General features: G+C 42.6%; 1 protein-coding gene across 1 annotated transcript in view; it reads right to left on the minus strand.

Moving 5' to 3' along the window:
• Nucleotides 1-23,259, minus strand: part of BICDL1 (BICD family like cargo adaptor 1) — a 129,594-nt gene that overhangs the window by 91,152 nt on the left and 15,183 nt on the right. The gene's annotated exons all lie outside the window — the stretch shown is intronic.

Below are 23,259 nucleotides of genomic sequence, written 5' to 3' on the forward strand. Positions count from 1 at the left end.
CCAAGACATCAGGGAACCTCTGCCATGTTTGACTGTAGGGGCCGTGTTCTTTTCTTTGAATGCCTCTTTTTTTCTCCTGTAAACTATGTTAATGCCTTTGCCCAAAAAGCTCTACTTTTGTCTCATCTGACCAGGGAACATTCTTTCAAAACATTTTATGCTTTTTCAGGTAAGTTTTGGCAAAATCCAGCCTGGCTTTTTTATGTCTCGGGGTAAGAAGTGGGGTCTTCCTTGGTCTCCCACCATATAGTCCCTTTTCATTCAGATGCCGACGGATAGTACGGGTCGACACTGTTGTACCCTCGGACTGCAGGGCAGCTTGAACTTGTTTGGATGTTAGTCGAGGTTCTTTATCCAACATCCGCACAATCTTGCATTGAAATATCTTGTCAATTTTTCTTTGCCGTCCACATCTAGGGAAGTTACCACAGTGCCATGGGCTTTAAACTTCTTGACACTGTGCACAGTAGACACAGGAACATTCAGGTCTTTGGAGATGGACTTGTAGCCTTGAGATTGCTCATGCTTCCTCACAATTTGGTTTCTCAAGTACTCAGACAGTTCTTTGGTCTTCTTTCTTTTCTCCATGCTCAATGTGGCACACTCAAGGACACAGGACAGAGGTTGAGTCAGCTTTAATCCATGTCAACTGGCTGAAAGTGTGATTCAGTTATTTCCAACACCTGTTAGGTGCCACAGGTAAGTTACAGGTGCTGTTAATTACACAAATTAGAGAAGCATCACATGATTTTTTGAACAGTGCCAATACTTTTGTCCACCCCCTTTTTTATGTTTGGTGTGGAAGTACAGTTAGGTCTATATATATTTGGACAGAGACAACATTTTTCTAATTTTGGTTAAATACATTACCACAATGAATTTTAAACAAAACAATTCAGATGCAGTTGAAGTTCAGACTTTCTGCTTTCATTTGAGGGTATCCACATTAAAATTGGATGAAGGGTTTAAGAGTTTCAGCTCCTTAAAATGTGCCACCCTGTTTTTAAAAGGACCAAAAGTAATCGGACAGATTCAATAATTTTTAAATAAAATGTTCATTTTTAGTACTTGGTTGAAAACCCTTTGTTGGCAATGACTGCCTGAAGTCTTGAACTCATGGACATCACCAGGCGCTGTGTTTCCTCCTTTTTGATGCTCTGCCAGGCCTTCACTGCGGTGGTTTTCAGTTGCTGTTTGTTTGTGGGCCTTTCTGTCTGAAGTTTAGTCTTTAACAAGTGAAATGCTGCTCAAATGGGTTGAGATCAGGTGACTGACTTGGCCATTCAAGAATATTCCACTTCTTTGCTTTAATAAACTCCTGGGTTGCTTTGGCTTTATGTTTTGGGTCATTGTCCATCTGTAGTATGAAACGACGACCAATCAGTTTGGCTGCATTTGGCTGGATCTGAGCACACAGTGTGTCTCTGAATACCTCTGAATTCATTCGGCTGCTTCTGTCCTGTGCCACATCATCAATAAACACTAGTGACCCAGTGTCACTGGCAGCCATGCATGCCCAAGCCATCACACTGCCTCCACCGTGTTTTACAGATGATGTGGTATGCTTTGGATCATGAGCTGTACCACACCTTTGCCATACTGTTCTCTTTCCATCATTCTGGTAGAGGTTGATCTTGGCTTCATCTGTCCAAAGAACGTTCTTCCAGAACTGTGCTGGCTTTTTTAGATGTTTTTTAGCAAAGTCCAGTCGAGCCTTTTTATTCTTGATGCTTATGAGTGGCTTGCACCATGCAGTGAACCCTCTGTATTTACTTTCATGCAGTCTTCTCTTTATGGTAGATTTGGATATTGATGCGCCGACCTCCTGGAGAGTGTTGCTCACTTGGTTGGCTGTTGTGAAGGGGTTTCTCTTCACCATGGAGATTATTCTGCGATCATCCACCACTGTTGTCTTCCGTGGGCGCCCAGGTCTTTTTGCACTGATAGGTTCACCAGTGCATTCTTTCTTTCTCAGGATGTACCAAACTGTAGATTTTGCCACTCCTAATATTGTAGCAATTTCTCGGACGGTTTTTTTCTGTTTTTGCAGCTTAACCCCTTCATGACCCAGCCTATTTTGACCTTAAAGACCTTGCCGTTTTTTGCAATTCTGACCAGTGTCCCTTTATGAGGTAATAACTCAGGAACGCTTCAACGGATCCTAGCGGTTCTGAGATTGTTTTTTCGTGACATATTGGGCTTCATGTTAGTGGTAAATTTAGGTCAATAAATTCTGCGTTTATTTGTGATAAAAACGGAAATTTGGCGAAAATTTTGAAAATTTCGCAATTTTCACATTTTGAATTGTTATTCTGTTAAACCAGAGAGATATGTGACACAAAATAGTTAATAAATAACATTTCCCACATGTTTACTTTACATCAGCACAATTTTGGAAACAAAATTTTTTTTTGTTAGGAAGTTATAAGGGTTAAAATTTGACCAGCGATTTGTCATTTTTACAACGAAATTTACAAAACCATTTTTTTTAGGGACCACCTCACATTTGAAGTCAGTTTGAGGGGTCTATATGGCTGAAAATACCCAAAAGTGACACCATTCTAAAAACTGCACCCCTCAAGGTACTCAAAACCACATTCAAGAAGTTTATTAACCCTTCAGGTGCTTCACAGCAGCAGAAGCAACAAGGAAGGAAAAAATGAACATTTAACTTTTTAGTCACAAAAATTATCTTTTAGCAACAATTTTTTTATTTTCCCAATGGTAAAAGGAGAAACTGAACCACGAAAGTTGTTGTCCAATTTGTCCTGAGTACGCTGATACCTCATATGTGGGGGTAAACCACTGTTTGGGCGCACGGCAGGGCTTGGAAGGGAAGGAGCGCCATTTGACTTTTTGAATCAAAAATTGGCTCCACACTTTAGCGGACACCATGTCACGGTTGGAGAGCACCCGTGTGCCTAAAAATTGGAGCTCCCCCACAAGTGACCCCATTTTGGAAACTAGACGCCCCAAGGAACTTATCTAGATGCATAGTGAGCACTTTGAACCCCCAGGTGCTTCACAAATTGATCCGTAAAAATGAAAAAGTACTTTTTTTTCACAAAAAAATTCTTTTAGCCTCAATTTTTTCATTTTCACATGGGCAACAGGATAAAATGGATCCTAAAATGTGTTGGGTAATTTCTCCTGAGTACACCAATACCTCACATGTGGGGGTAAACCACTGTTTGGGCACATGGTAAGGCTCGGAAGGGAAGGAGCGCCATTTGACTTTTTGAATGAAAAATTATTTCCATCGTCAGCGGACACCATGTCGCGTTTGGATAGCTCCTGTGTGCCTAAACATTGGCGCTCCCCCACAAGTGACCCCATTTTGGAAACTAGACCCCCCAAGGAACTTATTTAGATGCCTAGTGAGCACTTTAAACCCTCAGATGCTTCACAAATTGATCTGTAAAAATGAAAAAGTACTTTTTTTTCACAAAAAAATTCTTTTCGCCTCAATTTTTTCATTTTCACATGGGCAGTAGGATAAAATGGATCATAAAATTTGTTGGGCAATTTCTCCCGAGTACGCCGATACCTCATATGTGGGGGTAAACCACTGTTTGGGCACTCGGCAGGGCTCGGAAGGGAAGGCGCGCCATTTGACTTTTTGAATGGAAAATTAGCTCCAATTGTTAGCGGACACCATGTCGCGTTTGGAGAGCCCCTGTGTGCCTAAACATTGGAGCTCCCCCACAAATGACCCCATTTTGGAAACTAGACCCCCCAAGGAACGTATCTAGATGCACATTGAGCACTTTAAACCCCCAGGTGCTTCACAGAAGTTTATAACGCAGAGCCATGAAAATAAAAAATAATTTTTCTTTCCTCAAAAATGATTTTTTAGCCTGGAATTTCCTATTTTGCCAAGGATAATAGGAGAAATTGGACCCCAAATATTGTTGTCCAGTTTGTCCTGAGTACGCTGATACCCCATATGTGGGGGTAAACCACTGTTTGGGCGCACGGCAGGGCTCGGAAGGGATGGCATGCCATTTGGCTTTTTAAATGGAAAATTAGCTCCAATCATTAGCGGACACCATGTCACGTTTGGAGAGCCCCTGTGTGCCTAAACATTGGAGATCCCCCAGAAATGACCCAATTTTGGAAACTAGACCCCCAAAGGAACTAATCTAGATGTGTGGTGAGGACTTTGAACCCCCAAGTGCTTCACAGAAGTTTATAAGGCAGAGCCATGAAAATAAAAAAAAAAAATATTTTCTCAAAAATGATCTTTTAGCCTGCAATTTTTTATTTTCCCAAGGATAACAGGAGAAATTTGACCCCAAAAGTTGTTGTCCAGTTTCTCCTGAGTACGATGATACCCCATATGTGGGGGTAAATCACTGTTTGGGCACATGCCGAGGCTCGGAAGTGAAGTAGTGACATTTTGAAATGCAGACTTTGATGGAATGCTCTGTGGGCGTCACGTTGCGTTTGCAGAGCCCCTGATGTGGCTTAACAGTAGAAACCCCCCACAAGTGACCCCATTTTGGAAACTAGACCCCCAAAGGAACTTATCTAGATGTGTGGTGAGCACTTTGAACCCCCAAGTGCTTCATAGAAGTTTATAATGCAGAGCCGTGAAAATAATAAATACGTTTTCTTTCCTCAAAAATAATTATTTAGCCCAGAATTTTTTATTTTCCCAAGGGTAACAGGAGAAATTGGACCCCAATAGTTGTTGTCCAGTTTCTCCTGAGTACGCTGATACCCCATGTGTGGGGGTAAACCACTGTTTGGGCACACGTCGGGGCTCAGAAGGGAAGTAGTGCTTTTGAAATGCAGACTTTGATGGAATGGTCTGCGGGCGTCACATTGCGTTTGCAGAGCCCCTGGTGTGCCTAAACAGTAGAAACCCCCCACAAGTGACCCCATTTTAGAAACTAGACCCCCCAAGGAACTTATCTAGATATGTGGTGAGCACTTTGAACCCCCAAGTGCTTCACAGACGTTTACAACGCAGAGCCGTGAAAATAAAAAATCATTTTTCTTTCCTCAAAAATGATGTTATAGCAAGCATTTTTTTAGATTCACAAGGATAACAGGAGAAATTGGACCCCAGTAATTGTTGCGCAGTTTATCCTGAGTACACTGATACCCCATATGTGGGGGTAAACCACTGTTTGGGCACACTTCAGGGCTCGGAAGTGAGGGAGCACCATTTGACTTTTTGAATACGAGATTGGCTGGAATCAATGGTGGCGCCATGTTGCGTTTGGAGACCCCCTGATGTGCCTAAACAGTGGTAACCCCTCAATTCTACCTCCAACACTAACCCCCCCACACCCCTAACCCTAATCCCAACTGTAGCCATAACCCTAATCACAACCCTAACCACAACCCTAATTCCAACCCTAACCCTAAGGCTATGTGCCCACGTTGCGGATTCGTGTGAGATATTTCTGCACCATTTTTGAAAAATCCGCGGGTAAAAGGCACTGCGTTTTACCTGCGGATTTTCCGCGGATTTCCAGTGTTTTTTGTGCGGATTTCACCTGCGGATTCCTATTGAGGAACAGGTGTAAAACGCCGCGGAATCCGCACAAAGAATTGACATGCTGCGGAAAATACAACACAGCGTTTCCGCGCGGTATTTTCTGCACCATGGGCACAGCGGATTTGGTTTTTCATATGTTTACATGGTACTGTAAACCTGATGGAATACTGCTGCGAATCCGCAGCGGCCAATCCGCAGCCAAATCCGCACCGTGTGCACATAGCCTAATTCTAAAGGTATGTGCACACGCTGCGGAAAACGCTGCAGATCCGCAGCAGTTTCCCATGAGTTTACAGTTCAATGTAAACCTACAGGAAACAAAAATCGCTGTACACATGCTGCGGAAAAACTGCACGGAAACGCAGCGGTTTACATTCCGCAGCATGTCACTTCTTTGTGCGGATTCCGCAGCGGTTTTACAACTGCTCAAATAGAAAATCGCAATTGTAAAACCGCAGTGAAATGCGCAGAAAAAAACGCGGTAAATCCGCCATAAATCCGCAGCGGTTTAGCACTGCGGATTTATCAAATCCGCAGCGGAAAAATCCGCAGAGGACCAGAATACGTGTGCACATACCGAAACCCTAACCCTAGCCCTAACCCTAGCCCTAACCCTACCCCTAACCCTAACCCTAGCCCTAACCCTACCCCTAACCCTACCCCTAGCCCTAGCCCTAACCCTAACCCTAGCCCTAACCCTACCCCTAAACCCTAACCCTACCCCTAACCCTACCCCTATTCTAACATTAGTGGAAAAAAAAATTTTCTTTATTTTTTTATTGTCCCTACCTATGGGGGTGACAAAGGGGGGGGGGGGGTCATGTATAATTTTTTTTATTTTGATCACTGAGATATAATCTATCTCAGTGATCAAAATGCACTTTGGAACGAATCTGCCGGCCGGCAGATTCGGCGGGCGCACTGCGCATGCGCCCGCCATTTTGGAAGATGGCGGCGCCCAGGGAGAAGACGGACGGGACCCCGGCTGGATCGGTAAGTATGATGGGGTGGGGGGGGACGACGGGGGGGGGATCGGAGCACGGGGGGGGGATCGGAGCGCGGCAGGCGTGGAACGGAGCACGGGGGGCGTGGAACGGAGCACGGGGGGCTGGAACGGAGCATGGGGGGGTGGAACGGAGCACGGGGGGGTGGATCTGAATGCAGGGGGGGGTGATTGGAGCACGGGGGGGTGATTGGAGCACGGGGGGAGCGGACAAGAGCACGGGGGGAGCGGAGCACTGGATGGAGGGGAGCCGGAGCAGTGTACCGGCCAGATCGGGGGGCTGGGAGGGCGATCGGTGGGGTGGGGTGGGGGCACACTAGTATTTCCAGCCATGGCCGATGATATTGCAGCATCGGCCATGGCTGGATTGTAATATTTCACCCGTTATAATGGGTGAAATATTACAAATCGCTCTGATTGGCAGTTTCACTTTCAACAGCCAATCAGAGCGATCGTAGCCACGAGGGGGTGAAGCCACCCCCCCTGGGCTAAACTACCACTCCCCCTGTCCCTGCAGATCGGGTGAAATGGGAGTTAACCCTTTCACCCGATCTGCAGGGACGCGATCTTTCTGTGACACAGCATATGCGTCACAGGTCGGATTGGCACCGACTTTCATGACGCATACGCTGTGTCACAGGTCGGGAAGGGGTTAAGGATGGTTTGTTTCACCTGCATGGAGAGCTCCTTTGACCGCATGTTTACTTCACAGCAAAACCTTCCAAATGCAAGCACCACACCTCAAATCAACTACAGGCCTTGTATCTGCTTAATTGAGAATGACATAGCGAAGGGATTGCCCACACCTGTCCATGAAATAGCCTTGGAGTCAATTGTCCAATTACTTTTGGTCCCTTTAAAAACAGGGTGGCACATGTTAAGGAGCTGAAATTCCTAAACCCTTCATCCAATTTTAATGTGGATACCCTCAAATGAAAGCTGAAATTCTGAGCTTCAACTGCATCTGAATTGTTTTGTTTAAAATTCATTGTGGTAATGTCTATAACCAAAATTAGAAAAATGTTGTTTCTGTCCAAATATATATGGACCTAACTGTATATCCAATTTGGCTTTAGGACAATTCTTTTTGTGTTTTTTTCATTTAAGACAAATTAAATGAAGATAATACCAAATAATTTGCGTTTGCAATCATTTTCAGGAAGAAAATGAGTATTATCTGACAGAATTGCAGGGGTGTCAATACTTTTGGCCATAACTGTACATTATATATATATATATATATATACACAGTACAGACCAAAAGTTTGGACACATTCTCTCATTTAAAGATTCTTCTGTATTTTCATGACAATGAAAATTGTAAATTCATACTGAAGGCATCAAAACTATGAATTAACACATGTGGAATTATATACGTAACAAAAAGTGTGAAACACCTGAAAATATGTCTTATATTCTAGGTTCTTCAAAGTAGCCACCTTTTGCTTTGATGACTGCTTTGCACACTCCTGGCATTTTCTTGATGAGCTTCAAGAGGTAGTCACTGGAAATGGTCTTCCAACAATCTTGAAGGAGTTCCCAGAGTTGCTTAGCACTTGTTGGCCCTTTTGCCTTCACTCTGCGGTCCAGCTCACCCCAAACCATCTCGATTGGGTTCAGGTCTGGTGACTGTGGAGGCCAGGTCATCTGGCGTAGCACCCCATCACTCTCCTTCTTGGTCAAATAGCCCTTACACAGCCTGGAGGTGTGTTTGGGGTCATTGTCCTGTTGAAAAATAAATGATGGTCCAACTAAACGCAAACCGGATGGAATAGCATGCCACTGCAAGATGCTGTGGTAGCCATGCTGGTTCAGTATGCCTTCAATTTTGAATAAATCCCCAACAGTGTCACCAGCAAAGCACCCCCACACCTCCTCCTCCATGTTTCACGGTGAGAACCAGGCATGTAGACTCCGTCCATTCACCTTTTCTGCGTCGCACAAAGACATGGTGGATGGAACCAAAGATCTCAAATTTTGGACTCATCAGACCAAAGCTGTCATGCCGTTCTGTCTGTTTCTGGTTTTCGGCATGGCAATGCATATGTTTGCTTTAACCCTTTACTCTTTTCCCCCTAATTCGAGCTGGGTTACTGTTGGCTGTTACCTTAATGGAGCCTTCTCAGTTCCCTGCTCTGCTGCGAAGTCGTACATGGGTGTTTAGTTATTTGCCCTGCTGCATACCTTCCTCATGTGCGGTCCCTGGTTGTTGCTTTGAAGCTGTCCGCGGGTTGTGAGGTCATTTGCAGTTGGTGCATGACTTTCCACGTGGTTCAGTGCTTGCAGTCTCAGCCTGGTGCCCCGAGCCTCAGATCCTGCACTGTGTGCTGTAATGGTTTCTGTGTGTGCTTAGGGCTTGCGCCGCCACACCTCCCCTGCTTTTATAAGGGTTAGGGTGTGTACTTCAAATGCTGTCCCCAGCCTATTGCTGAGGGGCAGCTCATATATAAAGCTCCCCTGCCCTATGGGCGGGGCCTGAGCTACTCACAATGCTCTTGAACTTTGCTATGTGCGTTTGTGTTCCTGGACCTCTCCTGCCTATGTTTTGGTACCAAAGTCCTTGCCTTGATTCCTGTTTTGTCCTGTTCTGGTGCCTATCCTGGAGGCGGTATATCCAGGCCCGAATCCTTGATCCTGTACCTGAACCTGTCTGAACTGTGTCTGCTGTGATTATGTTTCTGGAATCCCTTTGCATCTGGAGCCTCACTCCCAGTGATTTTGAGTCTCTTGAAACCGGTGTGTCTGCTGAGCATCTACTACTCTGTGCTCTGACTACCATGCGGTGTTAACCCCGTCTGGCTCATGTCCAGTACGGCGGTGTTTGCACCATCACGCTTGAGTTCCTTCCTAGGAACTATGCCCCGAGATTGACGACCGCAGTCTGGAACCTGATGACCGCTGTCTGGAGCTTGGAGCCTGATGTCTCTGGTGGTGCCTGTAGGTCGTGTCGGATGTCCGGAACCGAACTACTCCTGTCTGATGTCTGCCGGTGACCCTGGGTCCAGATGTCCTGATGTCCTGTCTGTACCCTGATTTCCTGCCTGTGTCTTGATGACCTCGTGGACCCTGATGTCCTGATATCCTGTCTGTTCCCTGGTGTCCTGAGGTCTTTCCTGAGTCCAGATGTCCTGATGTCCTTTTTGTGTCCTGATGTCTTGCCCGCACCCTGATGTCCTCGTGTACCCTGATGTCCTGCCTGGGTCCTGATGTCCCGCCTATCTGTGCCTCGGTGATCTTTTGGTGCTTTGGGGTCCACTGGGTGGTACCCTTCTGAGCTGTGGAATCGGAAGCCTGACATCGTCATGTTTTGTTTATGTACTGTGTGACTTTACTTTAGTAAACTTTACTTTCTTTACCTGAAGTATCGGTGTGATCAAGTCCTACATGTCTCTTTCCTTGTCCACATGCTCAGCTGCCACAGAACCCCGGTCTCTGCCCTTCCCTTAGTTCGGGTAGGCCCGGGTCCCCCTCTGCGGTTTAAAGGGGCCGTATTGCGTCGCCGGGGGACGCGCGCCCCACGCCTTCTGAGGTTGGTCGGTTTGGGGGCGTCTATGGGCTGGGCCGCATTGGCGGCAGCAGCTAATCGTGACAAAAGCATAGATTTCCACTGGTGACACGGTGGTTGGGACCAGAGATCTCAAATTTGGACTCATCAGACGAAAGCAGTTTTCCACTGGTCTAATGTCCATTCCTTGTGTTCTTTAGCCCAAACAAGTCTCTTCTGCTTGTTGCCTGTCCTTAGCAGTGGGTTCCTAGCAGCTATTTTACCATGAGGGCCTGTTGCACAAAGTCTCCTCCTAACAGTTGTTGTAGAGATGTGTCTGCTGCTAGAACTCTGTGTGGCATTGACCTGGTCTCTAATCTGAGCTGTTAACCTGTGATTTCTGAGGCTGGTGACTCGGATAAACTTATCCTCAGAAGCAGAGGTGACTCTTGGTCTTCCTTTCCTGGGACAGTTCTCATGTGAGCCAGTTTCTTTGTAGCGCTTGATGGTTTATTAACAGTCTATTCAGTAGGACTATCAGCTGTGTATCCACCAGACTTCTGCACAACACAACTGATGGTCCCAACCCCATTTATAAGGCAAGAAATCCCACTTATTAAACCAGACAGGGCACACCTGTGAAGTGAAAACCATTTCCGGTGACTACCTCTTGAAGCTCATCAAGAGAATGCCAAGAGTGTGCATAGCAGTCAATGGAAAAGGTGGCTACTTTGAAGAACCTAGAATATAAGACATAATTTCAGTTGTTTCACATTTTTTTGTTAAGTATATAATTCCACATGTGTTAATTCATAGTTTTGATGCATTCAGTGTGAATTTACAATTTTCATAGTCATGAAAATACAGAAATATCTTTAAATGAGAAGGTGTGTCCAAACTTTTGGTCTGTACTGTATATGTGTGTGTCACTGACATCTAAATATACAGTATATGTATTCTATGTGTATATATCTATTCTGTTTATTCTAGTCTAACCTGTCACTGTTTGATTTTACTGCACGCGGCACATGAATTGCTGGCATTTATTCTATCTATATATGTGTGTTTTGAATAATCTTTCCTTTGAAAACGATCTGTAAATGACAGAGAATTTCTCTATGTAAAAACTCATGTTAAAAATCACATTGCAATCGGATAGCAATCGCACTGCATTCGGATGTAAATCGGATGCTAGGTGTAAAAAATTGGATTGTACTTGCACGACACTTGCATTAACTTGTGCGACTCTCGGCAGTGAGAATCGGACCGATTTTTTTTTTATACGTTTAGTGTGACTCCGGCCTCACACTACATTACAGGCACATTTACACAGGTTAAATCACAATAACTAGAATGTTTTTGTTGACTATCTAGGGAGTAACTTGTTCTGTTATTGTGTATGGTGAATTAAGATTATGTTTAATGGATAAATATGAGATTTGAATATACAAAACGTATCATTCCTACTTTACTTAAACTAATGCAACATGTACATATATAGATTGGGTACGTCAAATAATCAGTTAGTGTTGTTCTTCAAATAATATATTCATCTAGCCAGCATGAATGATTGAAGAAGAGGATAATCAAGCTACATTGTTACCTTAAATACAGAACATGAACAAGTTTGAGTCATGCTCCCATGACCTTATTTCAACAATATGCTAAATTAGTTTAGTCAACTACTATATTAAATATAAAATGTGCAAAATGTACAAAAAGCATTTTTTCCCCCACTCTACACATCTATATGTCTGAGGTAAATCACTTTCAGTCCCCGATGATCCACAGAATAATGGTTGGGGAGGAGCGTTCCCAGAAGAGCAGTGTCTGAACACAGGAGGGATACGTTGGTTATGAATATTGCATAGGATTGTGATTCTACACTTTCAGATTCCAATGTGTTATGGCATACCTACAGTCAAAAAAAGGAAATCCTATCTGTATCCCTGGATTTTTATGTGTGTTGACTGTTTCGTCATGATCTTTAAAGGGAACCTGTCATGTGAAAGAACGCTATTAACCTGCAGATATGGGATTAATCTGCAGGTTAATAGTGAGAGCCCCACTGCCAGGAGCAAATTAACTTTATTCCCCCCGGCAGTGTTCGGCTTTCAGTCTTTGGGGTGGCGTCATCACGGTTTCAGTCACTGCTCTGTGTATACAGAGCAGTGGCTGTAACTGCGACCCCGGCACTGACTGATTGACAGTAGGCTCAGCATTAGGGCTGGCTGTCAGTCAGTGCCGGGGATGTGGCTACAGCCACTCTCTATACTTAAAGCACTGACTGAAACAGTGCTGGAGCCGCACCAATGACTGAAGGCCGAACACTGCCGGGGGGAATAAAGTTCATTTGCTCCTGGCAGAGGGTCTCTCAGTGATGCTTGGCGTCCAAACACTATTAACCTGCAGATTAACCCCATATCTGCAGGTTAATAGCATTGTTTTACATGACAGATTCCCTTTAAAGTTCAGTTTTCCATGCCCCAGACATCTCCTGTGGTACATTTTACGCCTGGTACCTGCCTGTAAAAGCAATATATAAAAGTTAAAAAAAATAATTAACACATGCACGTGTCAAAATGACTTGCTGTTCATAGGTTCCTTTTTTTAACTGCCTCTGGCTATGAAAGCCATGAAATGGCTAAAAGAAGTGACCGGATCATTCTTCTTGGTAGCCACCACTATTTAATATACATAAAAAAATAAAAATAAAAAGATGAGGCTACAAAAACAACAAAGACGACTAGAAAGACGCCATTTTAGGGAAAACACAGCTGGAATTTTCCTGAAGCGTCTTCTGCTCCAAAAACTATGCGGGTACGCCGGTGTCTATAAGATTTGTGTGCTCATACCCTTCCATAATACAATATGGCTGCTTGCAGCCACAATTCGGAAGAGCAATGAGGTATGGTGAGAAAGGATTTTTTATGTTTAATGTATATGTATGTTAGCTGCAGGTAGCCAATGGAGTGTTAAAGCAAATGAGAGTATATGGACACGTGTCCTGTGTGTGGCCATGATAAGACTTAGAGCCTACATTTTCTACCAGTTTTCCCCTCTGTAGGCTCAGTCTCTAATTTTCAGTTCTCTTCGACCAAGTGGATGAGGAGGGAGGCTAGCTGCTATGAAGTCCTCCATACTAACATAAGGATTCCTGCTCTTCCTTTTTGAGAAGCACACAGAAGGATGAAGCAGCAGCATGTTGGACAATGTACTGCAATACTGAGCTGTGTGACTGTGGTATTCCCCTGCAATTTGTATATTTGTATGTAACTTGTGTGCCTATATATGCACCTCTATACTTCTATGGAGCATTGACTACCTGTGTGCACTTGATCATTTTGTGTCTTCACCATTTTTCCGATACTAGTTTTACTAGTATATATGAGATGCTGGGAGCGGAGCTTCGGTGACGTCACTGAAGCTGCGCTCCCTCACAGCCTGAAATGCGATGAACTCTGGAGCGTGGGAAAATGAACTACCATTTTCCCACGCTCCAGAGTTCAGTGCAGGTCAGGCTGTGAGGTAGTATAATATATTAGTGAAAAAATTGGAACAGCATCAAATTACTACCTTACAAGGCATGCAGAGCTCTTCCGACCAGCAATCCAATGGTCAAAAAGTAATAAACTCAAAAAAAAAGGAAAAGCAGCACAGAATAATTGAAGAAAAGTGGACTTTAATGCCTGAATGGCGTGGCAACGTTTCGGATGTGTTATCCTTTGTCAAGCCTTGACAAAGGATAACACATCCGAAACGTTGCCACGCCGTTCAGGCATTAAAGTCCACTTTTCTTCAATTATTCTGTGCTGCTTTTCCTTTTTTTTGAGTATATATGCATATATATATATATACACATATATACACACACACATTATATATATGTGTAGAAAGAAAGAAAAAAAAATATTGAATATATATATATATATATATATATATATATATATATATATATATATATTTTCAATATTTTTTTTTCTTTCTTTCTACACATTTTTTGTAAAAATGTTCTTGTTAATTATTTTAACATGTTCAATAAATGCATACTTTTAATAAAATGTATACTTTTTTAACCAAATTAGGCCGGCTTCACACTCAGCGTATGAAAATACGGTCCGTATATTACGGCCGTAATACGCTGAAATGTCCCGAAAATAGTGGTCCGTAGCTCCTCCGTAGGCAGGGTGTGTCAGCGTTTTTTGCGCATGGCATCCTCCGTATGTAATCCGTATGGCATCCGTACTGCGTGGTTTTCTCGCAGGCTAGCAAAACCAACATAACGCTATAGAAGTGATCCATGTGTCCCAAAAAGAAAAAAATATATATATATACTGTCTATATATATATAGCTCCCAGGCTTTCTAGGTAATTTCCCACGATCTATGAACATCCAGCAGAGGGCGCCTCACCGCAAATGAAGCTAAATATAGCTCATTGATCTATATTTAGACTCATTCCCCGGGGTTTTGCAGTGAGGAGTAGCATTGCATTAGCAAAGCTCCTTGCTGCAAAATGTTTTAACCCCTTCAGAAGGATTTACATCGTTGGACGTTACAGATCTGCGGAGGGTAAGTATATTGTTGGTTTATTATGTTATTTCTTTCACAGAACGAGGGTCTTCAGTGACTGGATTGGGCGTAGAATAAAATACTCAAACAACCATTGTTTTTATTTCATTAAAATAATTTTAAATAATGTGTTTGTGTTTTATTTAACCCTTTACTACAATTGGATTAATAATGGATAGGTGTCATAATTGACGCCTCTCCATTATTAATTAGGCTTAATGTCACCTTACAATAGCAAGGTGGCATTAACCCTTCATTACCCCATATCCCACCGCTACACGGGAATGGGAAGAGAGTGGCCAAGTGCCAGAATAGGCGCATCTTCCAGATGTGCCTTTTCTGGGGTGGCTGGGGGCAGATATTTTTAGCCAGGGGGGGGCCAATAACCATGGACCCTCTCCAGGCTATTAATATCTGCCCTCAGTCACTGGCTTTACTACTCTGGCGGAGAAAATTGCGCGGGAGCCCACGCCAATTTTTTCCGCCATTTAACCCTTTATTTTAAGAGCTAGAACGGCCAAATTTTGCAGATACACTCTACTGACATTAGTAGTGTGGAATCTGCAAAAAAAATGGAGAGAAGACATGGTTTACTGTATGTAAACCATGTCTCAAATCATGTCGGGTTTTAGGAAGGAGAAGGAAAAAGCCGGTAATTGAATTACCGGCTTTCAAGCTGTATAGCGCTGGAAAAAATATTAATATATATACATATATGTGTCTCACTGACATATATATATATATATATATACCTATTCTATGTGTACACATTTATTCTACCTATTCTACTGTAAGCTGTCAGTGTGATTTTACTGTACACCGCACTGAATTGCCGGCTTTTCTCTCTAACAGCGCTGCGTATTTCTCGCAAGTCACACTGCTTGTCCGTGTGTAATCCGTATTTTTCACGCTTCCATAGACTTTCATTGGCGTATTTCTTGCGCAGTATGGTGACAAACTCAGCATGCTGCGATTTTGTACGGCCGTAGAAAGCCGTATAATACTGATCAGTAAAATACGGCAGATAGGAGCAGAGGCATAGAGAATAATTGTGCCGTATTTTTGGCGAGTTTTACGGACGTAGTTTCTGCGCTCTTACGTCCGTAAAACTCGCAAGTGTGAAGCCGGCCTTATACTTTGTTGCGGTTTATAGGCTCCATTTTTTGGTCTTTTGTCAATTTCCCCATGTTATTTGGGAGCTCCCCTTATAGACTATGGTCATTCATACACATGGTTTATATATTTCATAGTGATATTATTTAATCTTATATTTGCTTGTACTGTTGATTTATGTGAAGTTTGTTGAAAGGACAGTTCTCAATTAAATCTGTGTTTGCCAACAAAGTAACTCGGTTCCAATGGATGGAACTGGTTTTTAGTGACAGAAATTTCTGCAACAAATCTGGCGCATGTAAATGAACTCTAAAGAGGTATTTATAAAAAAAATAATGATTTTTACCTATTTTGATCCAAGCTCTTTAAGGTACACTTAACATGCATGTTACCTGTTATAAAGGATCTAGGCAGCAGGGTCAGGAAGCACTGCATCTAGTGCATAGAAATACAAGTCAGTGCCACCTTCCCCAAATATTGAACCTCTGGTATCTGGTGATAGTGACCTAATTCTTCTTTGTCCATAAGGAATGTGTCAGACAGACTACAAGCTATTTTACAGATGGTAAGAGTACCAGCAGTTTAATGGTGAGTTTATAGAGAGAGGAAGCAACTCAATTATCCTACAACCTGGATTTCAACAGAAATATGCAGTTAGCCTAAACCATCACAGAGGATGTGGAAAAAAGCATAAGTGCATGTGATGGAATCATTAATAATTAACAGAATTTATGGTAGGGTGGGATAGTGCTATTCAATAGAAATAAAGGACCAGTACATCTAAACTAGTGTGAATAGGTACCAACCCCAAAAAAATTGTTGCTTAATAGTTCGCATTATGTCATTGTTTCATACAGTCAGTAATAATTCTAACAAGACCCTTAAGGGCATTCAATCCTTGTTGAGCAAAACAATAATAAAGAATAAAACAGGGTTTTTTTTTTAGAAATACAATTTATCCATACAGATTTATCCATATTTGAAGCATCATCCTATCATATATACGGTAGCAGTTAACTGTTCCTCTCATACATGGAAAGTGTGGTGGACTCCTGGTTTCTCTCCATTACACGGGTAAACACATGATTTTTTGCGGGTATATGTAGGGTTTGGCGGTCTTCGGACATTATGCATACTGGAAGTACATGGCTTATTTAGCCCTATTTATTAAACGTTGTAATGTATGCTGGTTTTGCTTAGAACTGTGTGCAATATATGTGGAGTTATTTTTACTCCAATACTATTATATATATATATATATATATATATATATATATATATATATATATATATATATATATATATATATTTTGTGAGTAGTGACTATAGCACTGCCTAGGAGTAATTATAACAATGCCATATTTGCCCTATCGCTATATATAACATGCCTGTTATGTAATGGGAGTTATATTGTCACACCAAGTGCGCATATACATTGGTCTGCAGTTACTACCAGGTTTTTGTCTACCTTTGTTCTGTGTTTGTTATGTCTCACTTTTTGCCTGTTTTGGCTTTTTAATGACCATGTTGTGGTCCTTTTTTTTATTAATAAAGTGATCTTTTATATCATTAATGTGTGGTGCCTTTGTCTCTAGGTGTTTATTTAGGGTTAGTGTTGAGCTAAAGTTTGGGTTGGAGCTAAAGTTAGGGTTGGGCTAGGGTTGTTGTTATGGTTGGGATTAGTGTTAGGGTTAGGGGTGTGTTAGGGTTAGGTTTGTGGTTAGAGTCATGGTTAGGGTTGGGATTACAGTTAGGGGTTTGTTGGGGTTAGGATAGGGATTAAGGGGTGTGTTGGGGTAAGGGTTGGAGTTAGAATTCGGGGGTTCCACTATTTAGGTACATCAGGGGGTCTCCAAACGCGACATGGCGCCGCCATTGATTCCAGCCAATTTAGCGTTCAAAAAGTCAAACAATGCTCCCTCCCTTCTGAGCCTTGCCATGCACCCAAACAGTGACTTTCCCCCACAAATGGGGTATTGGTATACTCAGGAGAAATTGTACAACTAAGTTTGTTGTCCATTTTCTCCTAATACCCTTGTGAAAATAAAAAAAAAATTGTTCCAAAGTAAATTTCTAAATTGCTTTAGTTCTCGTGAAGCACTTTAAGAGTTAATACAATTCTTGAATGTGGTTTTGCGCACCTTGAGGGGGTGCAGTTTTTAGAATGGTGTCACTTTTTGGTATTTTATGCTATATTGACATCCCCCCCCTCTCGACTCACTTCAAACGTGAGGTGGTCCCTAAATATGGTTTTGTAAATTTTGTTGGAAAAATGAGAAATCGCGAGTCAACTTTTAACCTTAACATTTATAATGTCCTAACAAAACAAAAAAATGTTTCCAAAATTGCTGCTTATTAACTATTTTGTGTGACACCACTCTCTGATTTAAGTGTACAAAAATTAAAAGTTTGAAAATTGCTAAATTTTCAAAATTTTTGCCAAATTTCCATTTTTTTCATAAATAAACGCAAGTTATATCGGAAATGTTACCACTAACATGAAGTACAATATGTCACGAAAACACAGAATCAGCGGGATACGTTGAAGCATTCCAGAGCTGTAACCTTATAAAGTGACAGTGGTCAGAATTGTAAAAATTGGCTCTGTCACTAAGGGGTTAACACTCTCCTGTAGCAGGATTGACAGATCCTCACTGCCTGCTGTATGGTATACTGTAATGGGGGCATTGCACTTACTTCCACAAGCATCCTGTTCTCATTATGTCTTCCCTACACTGATATGTGGAGGCAAACTCACTGCTTGCATTATGGTTTTCTGCCAGAAGAAAAAAGGCGCACAGCAAGACTGAAGAAAAAGGGAGATTTGCCACTAAGGAAAGATTAAAAGCGGGCATTGCTGACATTTGCCCTGCACAACCCTAAGCTCCCTAGTGTCTCTAGACGGGTTTGTGGCGGTCACATTCCTATCCCGGTCTTACCCTGACAATGACCCTGACTAGTGCATAAGGCAGCAGGAATACTAGTCATTCGCAAAGACAAAAAGGGAAACAGAGGATAAAAGGAAAGAGAAACGATTAGATGAGACAAACTAAATAGGAGATAAGGTAAAGGAAGACACTCATACAAACTTCCAAACAGATATCTTCAGAGACGACTCCTAGATCTCTCTTCACACAGCTCACTCCTTCCGCTCCAAACCAGGTTATAGTAAGCTACCACTGGCAACTACTCCAGCTAAGAGGTGAGCATTTATACCAGAGGAGAGTGGCAAAGTCAGAACAGCTGTGATAACTTAGCACAATGAGCTCTAGGAGAAAAATAGAAGAACAAGTGATATCTGCACAGCTTAACCTTTGCAACACCAGAACAAGGAAAATCAGCACAGCTAACGTCACAATCTTCTGATGCCTCTCTGTCGCGGTATCCTCGTTTCAGCAGTGAGGGACCGTTTACTGACACACATTGCAGCCATTATTTATCTTCCAGGTAAGTAAAGATATAGTGCTATGGCTTAGACCAGCCACAGGCAATGTGACAGTAGAAGGAGCAGAGTGCTAGCTGAGTGCACAAACTCTATGGGATATGCCTGCAGCAGGAGACTGTTCTAATAGGGGATCGCTCACACCAGCCTATACATCAAAAGAGTCCTATCTGATGTTTTATTAGATAGCACTTGAACCAATATTATCCTATGGGACAGTGCAGATCAGCGTTCTATTCCTCATGTTGATTCGCATGCTGTGAAAGTCTCCCCAAATCGGACTGCACTCACCCATTCAAGTCTATGGGTGCATGGAAAACGTCAGATTGCACTCGGAAGACATCCAAGTGCAGTCCGACTCACAGAATGGAGAAGTTTGTACTGCATCTTCTCCTCACCTGTGCTAAGATTCTCTCATCCAAGAGAACTGGGTGACACTAAACTGACACTCTGATCAGAGTTTGAGCCAAGTGCTATTTACATAATTTATCCGATTCTCTCGAATGAGAATCAACGTTCGTGTGGGCGAGCCCTAAGCACAACACTCAAAGGTGGACATAGGTGATGACCCTCTCACTGCCAATATCTGTACTAAAAATTAGTATGTTCTTATACCAATGCAGCTGAAAGTAGGGATTTGGTGACCACTTAGATTGAATTTTACAGGAATAAAGAAGAATCCCCCTACAAAGTGTCTTGCAAAGTTTCATAACATTACAAGCTGGACAAAATTAAAAAAAAGTTTAGCTAGTCTAAAATAGTCTACTTTCAGGACAAGATGACACCTTCTCATTCTGATTCCTTACACCATTTACTGGGGAAGGGGCCAATAGAGAAGATATTTGAAGTGGTACTCTTCTGTGGGTGGATAAGTCGGCTCCATAGGGAGTTTCTGTCTGGGAGAGCAGTTCCTGGACATTCTCAGCTACATCTCATTTCCCTTTGTGTGACATATGTGTCAGCAGTATTCCCTGATGTATACCGTTGACTGAACACTGCAGCGTGTGCCATCGCTCACTGTGGCATCTTTCACCCATTGACTTCTATTGTTCAAAAATGTGCCGCATGAAGAATACTTTAGCATATGGGCCCAACGGATATGTCAAAAAGAATATCTTTTTCATGAATGAGATACGTTTAGAGTATAAGCTTCCGATGTATGCAGTATGTCAACCAAAAAAAAAGAAAACCGCTTGTGTGATCCTTGATGATCAGTTGATCCTTTCAGATATAGTCTGGTTTAATAAAGACAATTTTGGATTAGGGAAAGAGGAAGCATCAAGTGACATGGAAAGGTGGGTGTCCTGTGCGTCTGCCATACCCTTCTCCTTTTTATGTAACGCAATAAACAAGAAGAATATTTTCTCTGTGACTGCTGCCTTGCATCTTCTTTTGGATTTGACTTTTTTGGAAATATGTTAATTTGAGAACGCCCTCGCCTTGGAAACAATCATATCTTCACATTACGTAGATAGTGAATTAACTGCAAAAGGAAGAGGCAGATCACCCTTGCTTCTACCTGTCTGTATAGTCTGTACTATAACAATATGCTATGCTTGGTTAGATCCGAGTACACTGCGACATTGAATATATCTTATTATAGTGAATTTATTAAAAAACAGACTATGCCACAAGGGGTTGTGATCATACCTCTGAGTGTAGATTAATCCATAACCATCATGGCCACACAGGAGATCCTATTAGACTGCTGCCTTAGATCAGGGAGAGCGCAGATTCCCTCTATAGACAGTCTCCAGACAATACAGGAGACCGGTCACTCTCTGTACAGACTGCTCATCTCATTTCCTAGATGTGTAGATGCAATTGCAGAAGCTGTCTTAAGGTACCTTCATACATAACGATTTCGTTAACGATATCGTTGCTTTTTGTGACGTAGCAACGATATCGTTAACGAAATCGTTATGCATGACAGCGACCAACGATCAGGTCTCTGCTGGGAGATCGTTGGTCGTCGGGGAATGATCAGGACCTTTATTTGGTCGCTGATCACCCGCTGTCATCGCTGAATCGGCGTGTGTGACGCCGATCCAGCGATGTGTTCACTGGTAACCAGGGTAAACATCGGGTTACTAAGCGCAAGGCCGCGCTTAGTAACCCGATGTTTACCCTGGTTAGCGTTGTAAAAGTTAAAAAAAACAAACAGTACATACTTACATTCCGGTGTCTGTCCCCCGGCGTCAGCTTCCCTGCACTGTGTCAGCGCCGGCCGGCCGTAAAGCAGAGCACAGCGGTGACGTCACCGCTGTGCTCTGCTTTACGGCCGGCCGGCGCTGACACAGTGCAGGGAAGCGAACGCAGGGAGACAGACACTGGAATGTAAGTATGTACTGTTTTTTTTTTTTTAACTTTTACAACGGTAACCAGGGTAAACATCGGGTTACTAAGCGCGGCCCTGCGCTTAGTAACCCGATGTTTACCCTGGTTACCCGGGGACTTCGACATCGTTGGTCGCTGGAGAGCTGTCTGTGTGACAGCTCTCCAGCGACCACACAACGACCTAAACAGCGACGCTGCAGCGATCGGCATCGTTGTCTATATCGCTGCAGCGTCGCTAAATGTGAAGGTACCCTTACACTGTTAGCATTCTCCGAAAAAGAAATCTGTCCTACAATGACGTGTAATAGCGACCTAGTGTCAAAGACGTGATTACGACTTACTCACAGACAAATGGCTGACTGCACAGACAGCAGGCGAGTATAGCAGATTTTGGAAAATACCATATAACGTAATACAATACATACGGTACTTGGAAAATGAAACTATCATTTTACCTCTTATTACAATTTACAGCTTACATCTATATTTAGCTATGTCATTTTTGATTTAATATCTAATGATTTCATCTCGTTTTCTTTTTTCACATACGTAACTTGTTGTATTGAAAATTTTAAAGAGGGTCTGTCAGGAGGGTTTTGCTACCGCATCTAAATGCAGCATGATGTAGGGGCCGAGAACATGATTCCAGCAATACAATCCCTTCTTTACTGGTTTAAATAAATATATCAGAACAAAAGCTATCACACTGGTCACACTAACAATGGTAAGTCTGAGATAACCACAGTCCCTGACGAAGCCCACGCGAAACGCGCGTTGGGGCTGCATTATCTGTTGGTTCACATTGACTTGTATGGGTAAAGATCATTCTTGTTGCACTGATCATTCTTGTTGAAGTAATGGCATTATGCCTGTATATACAACTTTATGTGCTGCCACACATATTCAGTTAGGACTGCTACAAAATGAAGCCTTGAGATATAATTTTTATAGGAATGTCACTTACCAGTCTGTACACAATCTGTGGTTACCTCAGACTTTCCATTGTTCAAGTCTTTCATCTTTAAATCCTTTTGTCCATATACTTGTGTAATTATTATTGATTGTGATGATATCTAAAATATTTTGGTAATTTTTAAACGGATTTTTGTACTCCTTGTCCTCTTCGTTTTGCACTTCTTTACTGGTTGCTGCAGTTTTGAGAAAAAACTGGTTTCTCTGTTGCAGATCTAGCAGTTCTCTGAATGCTGAGCTCTGTATAATCCCGCCCACACCAATGATTGGCAGCTTTCTGTGTACACTGTGCGTAGGCAAAAACCTGCCAATCAATGGTGGAGGCGTGGTTGAATTATGCAGCGGGCAGTACGTTTACTAGTACACTAGTGATCATCTCCTGATGATAAAACAATGATGTATAAAAACTGCCACTAGATTCAGGGTCTCTGTCTCTCAGATTAGGTAGAAAAAAACCTACTGACAGATTCCCTGTAAAGTGTGCGTGAGAGGTGAGGGGTAATATGGCAGGGATAGTTATAATGATAAAATAAGAAATAGCAATGTCTCTAATGTCTGCAGCTCCAGTACTGGCATTACTGGTGGTCTCCGCCAACACAAGAAGGAATGACGTCCTGTTCTTCCTTCACCTCACAATTGAGGCCTCTGATTGCCTGCAGTGTCCATGAGGCTAGAACAGATATTCATCAAAGGCTCATTCTAAAATGTTTCTTTCCAGTCACCTTAACACTGCAGCCAATAACAGGTCACAATGAAAGGGGACCATAATCTCGGGAGGGTGAACGCTTCGTGCTCTGGAGGAGGCCAGCGGAGTGACGGATGGATCCA

Source organism: Ranitomeya imitator, chromosome 1, assembly GCF_032444005.1.
Source record: "Ranitomeya imitator isolate aRanImi1 chromosome 1, aRanImi1.pri, whole genome shotgun sequence".
NCBI classification, from domain to species: Eukaryota; Metazoa; Chordata; class Amphibia; order Anura; family Dendrobatidae; genus Ranitomeya; species Ranitomeya imitator.